Consider the following 11,793-nt stretch of genomic DNA (forward strand, 5'->3'; position numbering starts at 1 on the left):
TACACCTTTTGTTTTGCTTTGTATCTTTTTGCTTGGAGATGAAGATTTGCTTTCTAGTTTGGTGAGCATGGGGGTTCCCCCTTTGCTAGCTCTTTTGCAAGAAAAGAGAGAATCTCCCTGTCTAACTTGATTATTTGCACTTTTGTATTTTTTGTGCTCTTTTTGGTATTTTGTCTCTCCCATTATTTACAAGAGTACCTGATATAGTGGGGGGGAGGTCGTTCGGCCTCAAAGGCCATTTTACTATCAGAAGATTGGTATTTTTTTCTGCAGGATTTTTTGTACTGACCACAATCAGTTTCCTTTCCTTTTATCTAATTAGTCGGGCCTCGCCTTTGCTAAACCTATTTTTCCTATCTGAGTATTGTGTATTCCTATATCACCGTAATCTTTGTACGTGGGGGGCTGTCTACTCCTTTGGGGACTTCTCTGAGGCAAGGTAGATTTCCTCATTTCATTCTGTGAGGCGTAGCTAGTTTCTCTGGCTGTAACGAGGCGTCTAGATGTTTAGCAACGCTCCACGGCTACTTCTAGTGTGGTCTGATAGTCAGGGGATTGCAGTCACCCCAGGTTCCAACTACTCTTGTTGTCCTTGGTCTTTTTCCACCAATGGAGAGTTTTTTGTAATCCTCCACGGTTACCGGATCATAAAACACTCCCCTGTTATGCACATCCCTGACTACGTGATACAGACCCCAAACCAGAGCACCTACATGCCGGCCCCAAACTTGCCTGTCTACGGACCATAGCCCAGATGAGACTCCTTATTTATAGACCCCAGATCAGAGCCCTTGTGTATACAGACCCCCCTATTTCTATACGCTCCACCCCTCAATAAAGATACCAGACCAGAGCAGCTCTCTGCAGACCCCCGATCAGACGTCACTGACACCTAACCCTGACCACTCACCATAAAGCTCCCAGACCAGAGCCCCAGGCTGCCGATACAGAACCCAGACCGGACCCCTCTCTCATCCTGCGCTTCTGCCACACAACCTCCCCTCCTGACTCCATGGCCAGCATTGGGCACTGAAGCCAAACCCCTAGGCTTCCAGGTATATTTGTCCCCCTCAGGCACATCAATCTTTCCCCCCAGCTGACAGCCTGACCCTGGTGATCAGTGCACAGCACTATGCCCCATAAAGCCCTATAAGTAATGTCTATAGCCGGTTACAACAGCCAGGGCAACGCCACAACCAAACCATTACTCATGGAGGTAGAATAAGGGAAGCAGCCTGACATCACATCAGATAAATATGAGAAACGCGCCAGCATGGTAGTGCCCGCTCATCACTAGTTACCAGTACTGAGCACCTGAGCATGGTAGTGCCCGCTCATCACTAGTTACCAGTACTGAGCACCCGAGCATGGTAGTGCCCGCTCATCACTAGTAGTTACCAGTACTGAGCACCTGAGCATGGTAGTGCCCGCTCATCACTAGTTACCAGTACTGAGCACCTGAGCATGGTAGTGCCCACTCATCACTAGTCACCAGTACTGAGCACCTGAGCATGGTAGTGCCCACTCATCACTAGTTACCAGTACTGAGCACCCGAGCATGGTAGTGCCCGCTCATCACTAGTTACCAGTACTGAGCACCTGAGCATGGTAGTGCCCACTCATCACTAGTTACCAGTACTGAGCACCCGAGCATGGTAGTGCCCGCTCATCACTAGTTACCAGTACTGAGCACCTGAGCATGGTAGTGCCCGCTCATCACTAGTTACGAGTACTGAGCACCCGAGCATGGTAGTGCCCGCTCATCACTAGTTACCAGTACTGAGCACCTGAGCATGGTAGTGCCCGCTCATCACTAGTTACGAGTACTGAGCACCCGAGCATGGTAGTGCCCGCTCATCACTAGTTACCAGTACTGAGCACCCGAGCATAGTAGTGCCCGCTCATCATTAGTTACCAGTACTGAGCACCCGAGCATGGTAGTGCCCGCTCATCACTAGTTATGAATACCGAGCACCTGAGCATGGTAGTGCCCGCTCATCACTAGTTACGAGTACTGAGCACCCGAGCATGGTAGTGCCCGCTCATCACTAGTTACCAGTACTGAGCACCCGAGCATGGTAGTGTCCGCTCATCACTAGTTACGAGTACTGAGAACCCGAGCATTGTAGTGCCCGCTCATCACTAGTTACCAGTACTGAGCACCCGAGCATGGTAGTGCACGCTCATCACTAGTTACCAGTACTGAGCACCTGAGCATGGTAGTGCCCGCTCATCACTAGTTACCAGTACTGAGCACCCGAGCATGGTAGTGCCCGCTCATCACTAGTTACGAATACCGAGCACCTGAGCATGGTAGTGCCCGCTCATCACTAGTTACGAGTACCGAGTACCTGAGCATGGTAGTGCCCGCTCATCACTAGTTACCAGTACAGAGCACCCGAGCATGGTAGTGCTCGCTCATCACATACCAAGAAGAACAAACAAATCAATTTTGGAACAAATCAAGCCAGACATGTCACTTGGAGCAAGGATCACCAAGCTACGACTCGTCAACATATCATATGAAAAGAGCAATCACTGGAGAAGGAAGAACCTGTGGACCTATCTAGGCGGAGAAGAGCCTTGTGGACATATCTAGGCAGAGAAGACCCTGGGTAACCTATGTAGTAGAAGGGGAGAAGATCCTGGTGAACCTATCTAGGAGGAGAAGACCCTGGTGGACCTATCTTGGAGGAGAAGACCCTGTTGGACCTATCTAGGAGGAGAAGACCCTGGTGGACCTATCTAGGTGGAGAAGACCCTGGTGGACAGATCTAGGTGGAGAAGACCCTGGTGGACCTATCTAGGCAGAGAAGACCCTGGTGGACATATGTAGGTAGAGAAGACTTTGGTGGACCTATCTAGGCAGAGAAGACCCTGGTGGACATATGTAGGTAGAGAAAACTTTGGTGGACCTATCTAGGCAGAGAAGACCCTGGTGGACATATGTAGGTAGAGAAGACCTTGGTGGACATATCAAGGTGGAGAAGACCCTGGTGGACCTATCTAGACAGAGAAGTCCCTGGTGGACCTATCTAGGTGGAGAAAACCCTGGTGGACCTATCTAGGCAGAGAAAATCCTGGTGGACCTATCTAGGCAGAGAAAATCCTGGTGGACGTATCTAGGCAGAGAAAATCCTGGTGGACATATCTAGGTGGAGAAGATCCTGGTGGACATATCTAGGTGGAGAAGATCCTGGTGGACATATCAAGGCGGAGAAGACCATGGTGGACATCTCTAGGCTGCACAACATAGACAAATTACAGCTTCTCTTTATCAACTGTGCCCCACATAATTAAACCTACCACAATATCCTTAACCCCCTCATGGTTAGATTCAAGAAGAGGAGCAATGAAGTCACCCATACCCCCCCATATGGCACAATCCAGGGTGCTAATGGGGTTTACCATAGCACTCGGGGACACCGCTGCCATTTTAATCCCCATATCAAGCCCACCCTGAGCTTCATTAAATTAACTATATATTGCATATTGTACAAGCAAATTCCCTCAAATAAATAGTAAAATAATAAAATGTAAAATAAAAAAAAATATTTAAAAAATATTTAAAAATTAAAAAAAAAAATAAAATAAACGTTTAAATCGCCTCCTTTTCCTCTTTTAGAAATAAAAACATTACGATCAAAATATAAAATGATTTACGGTGTCTCTGCCCATATATCCCCGTACAGACCCGGGCGGCCATATTGCATGCTACCTGCACCGTACAATATAAAACACAGAACGATGGAAATATTTGCAAATAAAAAAAACAAAAAAAAACCTGATACAAAAACCTTGAGTTTCACATTGTCTGTGAATGATATTTCATTTTCCTGACCCTGGTGCAGGGAACGGCCTTGAGAAGAGAATAAGAGAAAAGGGGGTCGTATTGTGTGTGATGTGTCACCGGGGGCCGCGATGTGACCACTCATAACACGGGGATGAGTCACTGTTGCTGTGTGAGGAGCGCATAATACACAGCCATTGTAAGGAATGAGCGTCCGGGGGGCCACGGCCACTGCCCCCACAAATTACTCCTGCTTGTACGCCCCACTTCATGTGGAGTTAGTCACTTCTCCTGGATGTTTGTCAGTGATGCTATCGGCAGGAGAGGAGATGTGCAATATCCATATTTCATGACCGAGTGTCCTGTCTGGACTTTAGTAGTCCTGGAGTGCCCCAATTAATAGTCCCGGAGTGCCCCCCATTAATAGTCCCAGAGTGCCCCCCATTAATAGTTCCAGAGTGCCCCAATTAATAGTCCTGGAGTGCCCCAATTAATAGTCCTGGAGTGTCCCCACTAATAGTCCTGGAGTGCCCCCATTAATAGTCCTGGAGTGCCCCAATTAATAGTCCTGGAGTGCCCCAATTAATAGTCCCGGAGTGCTCACATTAATAGTCCTGGTGTGTCTCCATTAATAGTCCTGGAGTGCCCCCATTAATAGTCCTGGAGTGCCCCAATTAATAGTCCTGGAGTGCCCCCATTAATAGTCCTGGAGTGGCCCCATTAATAGTCCTGGAGTGTCCCCCATTAATAGTCCTGGAGTGCCCCAATTAATAGTCCCAGAGTGTCCCCATTAATAGTCCTGGAGTGCCCCAATTAATAGTCCCGGAGTGCTCACATTAATAGTCCTGGTGTGTCTCCATTAATAGTCCTGGAGTGCCCCAATTAATAGTCCTGGAGTGCCCCCATTAATAGTCCTGGTGTGTCTCCATTAATAGTCCTGGAGTGCCCCAATTAATAGTCCTGGAGTGCCCCCATTAAAAGTCCTGGAGTGCCCCCATTAAAAGTCCTGGAGTGCCCCCCATTAATAGTCCCAGAGTGCCTCCCATTAATAGTCCCAGAGTGCCCCCCATTAATAGTCCCAGAGTGCCCCAATTAATAGTCCCAGAGTGCCCCCCATTAATAGTCCCAGAGTGCCCCAATTAATAGTCCTGGAGTGCCCCCATTAATAGTCCCAGAGTGCCCCCCATTAATAGTCCCAGAGTGCCCCCCATTAATAGTCCCAGAGTGCCCCCCATTAATAGTCCCAGAGTGCCCCAATTAATAGTCCTGGAGTGCCCCAATTATTAGTCCTGTAGTGCCCCAATTATTAGTCCTGGAGTGCCCCAATTAATAGTCCTGGAGTTCCCTCATTAATAGTCCTGGAGTGCCCCCATTAATAGTCCTGGAATGCCCCAATTAATAGTCCTGGAGTGTCCCAATTAATAGTCCTGGAGTGCCCCCATTAATAGTCCTGGAGTGCCCCCATTAATAGTCCTGGAGTGCCACCATTAATAGTCCCATAGTGTCCCCCATTAATAGTCCCAGAGTGCCCCCAATTAATAGTCCCGGAGTGCTCACATTAATAGTCCTGGAGTGCCCCCACTAATAGTCCTGGAGTGCCCCCACTAATAGTCCTGGAGTGCCCCTATTAATAGTCCTGGAGTGCCCAATTAATAGTCCTGGAGTGCCCCATTAATAGTCCTGGAGTGCCCCAATTAATAGTCCTGGAGTGCCCCAATTAATAGTCCTGGAGTGCCCCAATTAATAGTCCTGGAGTGCCCCCATTAATAGTCCCAGAGTGCCCCCCATTAATAGTCCCAGAGTGCCCCCCATTAATAGTCCCAGAGTACCCCAATTAATAGTCCTGGAGTGCCCCCATTAATAGTCCTGCAGTGCCCCAATTATTAGTCCTGTAGTGCCCCAATTATTAGTCCTGGAGTGCCCCAATTAATAGTCCTGGAGTTCCCTCATTAATAGTCCTGGAGTGCCCCCATTAATAGTCCTGGAATGTCCCAATTAATAGTCCTGGAGTGCCCCCATTAATAGTCCTGGAGTGTCCCCATTAATAGTCCTGGATTGTCCCCCATTAATAGTCCTGGAGTGCCCCCATTAATAGTCCCATAGTGTCCCCCATTAATAGTCCCAGAGTGCCCCCAATTAATAGTCCCGGAGTGCTCACATTAATAGTCCTGGAGTGCCCCCACTAATAGTCCTGGAGTGCCCCTATTAATAGTCCTGGAGTGCCCCAATTAATAGTCCCGGAGTGCCCCCCATTAATAGTCCCAGAGTGCCCCCCATTAATAGTCCCAGAGTGCCCCCCATTAATAGTTCCAGAGTGCCCCAATTAATAGTCCTGGAGTGCCCCAATTAATAGTCGTGGAGTGTCCCCACTAATAGTCCTGGAGTGCCCCCATTAATAGTCCTGGAGTGCCCCAATTAATAGTCCTGGAGTGCCCCAATTAATAGTCCCGGAGTGCTCACATTAATAGTCCTGGTGTGTCTCCATTAATAGTCCTGGAGTGCCCCCATTAATAGCCCTGGAGTGCCCCCATTAATAGTCCTGGAGTGGCCCCATTAATAGTCCTGGAGTGTCCCCCATTAATAGTCCTGGAGTGCCCCAATTAATAGTCCCAGAGTGTCCCCATTAATAGTCCTGGAGTGCCCCAATTAATAGTCCCGGAGTGCTCACATTAATAGTCCTGGTGTGTCTCCATTAATAGTCCTGGAGTGCCCCAATTAATAGTCCTGGAGTGCCCCCATTAATAGTCCTGGTGTGTCTCCATTAATTGTCCTGGAGTGCCCCAATTAATAGTCCTGGAGTGCCCCCATTAAAAGTCCTGGAGTGCTCTCATTAGTCATTAATAGTCCCGTAGTGCCCCCCATTAATCATCCTGGAGTGCCCCCACTAATAGTCCCGGAGTGTCCCCCACTAAGGCTGGGTTCACACCCCCATATTTTCTCTATCTGAGGATAACGTTTCGATTATACTGATCAGAGTATGAGTTTCCCCGTCTTCTCCATTCTGTCAGTCCGTGAACACTGGGCAGCACTTGGATGACATCCGAGCGCAGTCTGATTTTTTTTTTCGCAGATGCATAGACTTGAATGACCAAGTGCAAATCCTGCATGCTGCCATCTTTTTCCACAAAAGAAGGAACAAAAAATTGGACACGTGCTCTGCGGTCGTCTGGACAAACCCTACGGTGCTGAATTGTCTTCAGTAGTAGTGCTGGAGAGCCCTTCTTAGTAGTGCTAAAGCTCCTGTATTAATAGTGCTGGAGTGTGCACATTTATAGTGACGCACTGTGGTGAGCTCCTATTATTCAGTAGCAATAATTCAGTAGCTTTGTGCACATACGCTGATAAAAGCTCCCAACAAATCAAAAAACAAAAACACGGACTCCAGCAATGACAAAATGGTTTCAGAGACCGTGATTAAGGCATAGCCGAAACACGTCGGTTTACTCTTTTTTCACCATGGATGAATGATGAGACTTGTGACAGATTTAGGTTTTGAGAGTCATCTCCATTCTTGACTCTCAATATTAAACATGTTTTCTTTCTTTTGGCAGTTGTAGGGTTAATGTCAGTATTCCTTGCCAGCAAGCAGTTTCATTACCAGCTCGGGTGTTTCCAGTTTGGGATCACTCCCAGTCCCTTTATATACCCTCTGCTACAAGAAGAGGGGGGTGGTTATTATTTTGCCATTGGAATGCTAGGCCTGGAGGTGGAAGGAGCTGCTGAAACCCTTTCTTGAAGTTGCTGTCTTGATGCTGACTGCAGAAGTCTTTTGTTGTGATGTTGCCCCCTGTCTGTCTTCCTTCCCTGGTGTGTTGTTCTAGTCCAGCGGTTGGGTTAGTGTCCTCTACCTGCCCACTCACTAGCCAGGACTTGAAGTGTTTAATTCCCTGGTGTGTTGTTCTAGTGCAGCGGTGGAGTTAGTGTCCTCTAGATGCCCATGTCCTCTACCTGCCCACTCACTAGCCAGGACTTGAAGTGTTTCCTTCCCTGGTGTGTTGTTCTAGTGCAGCGGTGAGGTTAGCACCCTTTACCTGCCCACTCACTAGCCATGACTTGTAGGGTTTCTTTTCCTGGTGTTTTGATTTTGTGCAGTGGTGGGGCTAGCATCCTCTACCTGCCCACTCACTAGCTAGGACATTTAGGGTTTCCCTCCCTGGTGTGTTGTTCTAGTGCAGTGGTGGGGCTAGCATCCTCTACCTGCCCACTCACTAGCCAGGACGTGTATGGTTTTCTTCCCTGGTGTGTTGTTCTAGTGCAATGGTGAGGCTAGTGTCCTCTACCTGCCCACTCACTAGCAGGACTTGTAGGGTTTCCTTCCCTGGTGTGTTGTTCTAGTGCAGTAGTGAGGCTAGCATCCTCTACCTGCCCACTCACTAGCCAGGACTTGTAGGGTTTCCTTCCCTGGTGTGTTGTTCTAGTGCAGCGGTAGGGCTAGCGTCCTCTACCTGCCCACTCACTAGCCAGGACTATTTTAGGGTCACTCAGGTTCCTGCTTGGTGACAGATGTGGAACCTGTATGGGGACTGGCTAGGAGTGCAGGGTACAGCTCCAGGTAAGAGGAGGAGGTGTCCATCTTCCCTCTCACTAGTCCATTCTTAAAGTGTCCCCCGACATGTCAAGGAGCATTTGCACCAAAGCTGAAGACTATGGATGGTATAAACGCTTCCACGCCCAGAGCGATGGGCTTTTGGGTTATTACCAGTAACAGAAATAAGATTTAACAACCTAGGGGAGCGGTGACAGCTGCGCCCACGTCCCGGGCAGGGGTGTCTGGTTTTAGCAGTTCAATGTTAGAACCTGCTGCCATAAATTAGGGGCAGACAATGAGACAATAACAGAACAACTGTCTCCGTCCATCGGATTATGTCTTATAGTCATTAATGACGCTGTAATAAAAAAAGCCACAAATCAGAATAACGACAGAGGAAAACCTCAGCCTCCATGTGTATGGTGTATACCGCTGCCGGGCGGTTGCCATAGGGGGAACCTTTTTGGTTTTGATGCCCCCTTGCTCAGTTTGTATCAATCATTGGTGGGATGAACGTCCTGAGCTCCAGACTGACACTTTTATCTAAACTGTTACATTGAAACTAACTTTTTTACATTCCAACAATCAAGACAGAAACATGTTTTGGCAGAAAAAAAAGCTGAAAAACTGATTTTTCATGCTTTTTTTCATGCTTTTTCACATGCTTTATTTCATGCTTTTTTGTGCTTTTTTTTGTCATGGCAATCGCGGGGGTTCAGGCGCTGTACCCCTGCAATTGACTCCGGGTCTCCGGCTGATGTCACAGCCGGGAGCCGGCTCTCTATGCTCCCGGCAGTTTAACCCCTTGAATGCTGCGATCAATGCGATTGAAGCATTCAGGAGGCAGGGCAAGGAATCGCTTACCTCTCCCTGGTGATCAGATCTCTGTAATGTGCTGCCATGGTATCCCTGGGTCATTACCATGATGATACCAGGTTACTGAGGTGCAGGTCGCCTCACAGACCAGGGCACCTACGTCACCGGTGTTCCCTCCAGCAAGGTCCCGCAGTAAAGACCGCGAGGCCTAGGTGACGTCACCAGGTGAATCGAGTTTCCTGCACTTAGGCCTCGCAGTCTTTACCGCAGGACCTCGCTCGAGGGAACTCGGTGATGTTGTAGTGTTTTCCCTCCAGTCTGTCTCCCTTCCCTGGTGTGTTGTTCTAGTGCAGTGGTGGGGCTAGTGTCCTTTACCTGCCCACTCACTAGCCAGGACTTGTAGCATTTCCTTCCTGGTGTGTTGCTCTAGTGCAGCAGTGGGGCTAGTGTCCTCTACCTGCCCACTCACTATCCAGGAATTGTAGGGTTTCCTTCCCTGGTGTGTTGTTCTAGTGATGAGACTAGTGTCCTTTACTTGCCCTCTCACTAGCCAGGACTTGTAGGATTTCCTTCCTGGTGTGTTGCTCTAATGCAGCGGTGGGTTTAGTGTCCTCTACCTGCCCTCTCACTAGCCAGGACTTGTAGGGTTTCCTTCCCTGGTGTGTTTTTTTCTAGTGCAGTGGTGGGGCTAGTGTCCTTTACCTGCCCACTCACTAGCCAGGACTTGTAGGGTTTCCTTCCCTGGTGTGTTTTTCTAGTGCAGTGGTGGGGCTAGTGTCCTTTACCTGCCCACTCACTAGCCAGGACTTGTAGTGTTTCCTTCCCTGGTGTGTTGTTCTAGTGCAGCGGTGGGACTAGTGTCCTCTACCTGCCCACTCACTAGCCAGGACTTGTAGGGTTTCCTTCCCTGGTGTGTTGTTGTAGTGCAGTGGTGGGGATAGTGTCCTCTACCTGCCCACGCATTAGCCAGGACTTGTAGGGTTTCCTTCTCTGGTGTGTTTTTCTAGTGCAGTGGTGGGGCTAGAGTCCTCTACCTGCCCACTCAATAGAAAAACACACCAGGGAAGGAAACCCTACAAGTTCTAGCTAGTGAGGGGGCAGGTAGAGGACACTAGCCCCACCACTGCACTAGAAAAACACACCAGGGAAGGAAACCCTACAAGTCCTGGCTAGTGAGGGGGCAGGTAGAGGACACTAGCCCCACCACTGCACTAGAAAAACACACCAGGGAAGGAAACCCTACCTGCCCACACACTAGCCAGGACTTGTAGGGTTTCCTTCCCTGGTGTGTTTTTCTAGTGCAGTGGTGGGGCTAGTGTCCTCTACCTGCCCCCTCACTAGCCAGAACTTGTAGGGTTTCCTTCCTTGGTGTGTTTTTCTAGTGTAGCGGTGGGGCTAGTGTCCTCTACCTGCCCACTCACTAGCCAGGACTATAGTAGGGTCTCTCAGGGCTTCAGGTTCCTGCTCGGCAACAGGTAAGGAACTTGTATAGGGACTGTCTAGGAGTGCAGGGTACAGCGCCAGGTAAGAGGAGGAGGTGTCCATCTTCCCTCTCACTAATCCTAGGGCCCTCCGTAGGTGCCTTGGAGGCAAGGAGAGGTGAACTGAGTTCATGCCGGTGCATCTACAGGAAACCCCGGAGATCCACCGGCATGAACTGGATTCACCTTCTGACGTCAACGGAGTTCCCTGCAGCAAGGTCAGCGGGAAAGATCGCAAGATGAGGCTGCAGGGAACGCCAGTGACGTCGAAATAAAGCACAAAATAGCAACATGGGCATCACACATGCATTTATTCCTGCCTTTTTCACAGACTCCATTGAAGTCAATTGGGGAAAAAAAGCAGGAAAAAAAACCTGCTAAAACAATTTGCGCGCTGCTTCTTTTTTCCGCAACAAAAACTGCAAGGAAAAAAGAAGCAACATGCGCACAGCAAGTCACGATTCTCATAGACTTTGCTGGGATGATTTTTTTTTTCTTGCTTTTATTGATTAAAAAAAAAGGAAAAACGCTAGAAAAAAACGCAAAAAAATAAAGACCACTCCTTAAGTAAAAAAAAAAAAATCAACAAAAAGCATAAGGAGACCACAACTTTGGGGGCTTCTAATGAAATTCTCCAAAAAACAGGATTCCGCCTGAAAACCCAAAGGTGCCATGGACTATTATGAGGCCCGACTGAGTGACTTCAGACACCGTCTTTTTTTAAGTTGTGCCCAAAGACCCTCTGTCAGCGTCTGTTTCTCCAAGGATTGCAAGGAAACCCCATACACACGGCCGAAAATAGCAGCAAAGGCCAACTTCACTACCGTGTATGGTATATATGCAGCTAAAGACAATAACACGCAGCTCTGATTCTGTTTCCATGATAACTGATGTTTCTGTATCCTCTTGATGTTCCTTTTTCCCTTTACAAGAAGAGAAGCATAAAAGTCTCATATCAAACACATTATAAATACATACCGATATGTATATATATATATATATATATATATATATATACAGTATATATATATATATATATATATATATATATATATATATATATATATATAAAAGGGAAGGACTGAGCTGCCGCGCAGTCTAGAGACAAGCTTCCTGTTTTGTACAGAAGACTTTTCAGCAGTTTCATTATCATCACAGGTTTAATGACAATGACTGAT

This window comes from Anomaloglossus baeobatrachus, chromosome 11 (assembly GCF_048569485.1).
Source record: "Anomaloglossus baeobatrachus isolate aAnoBae1 chromosome 11, aAnoBae1.hap1, whole genome shotgun sequence".
NCBI lineage: Eukaryota > Metazoa > Chordata > Amphibia > Anura > Aromobatidae > Anomaloglossus > Anomaloglossus baeobatrachus.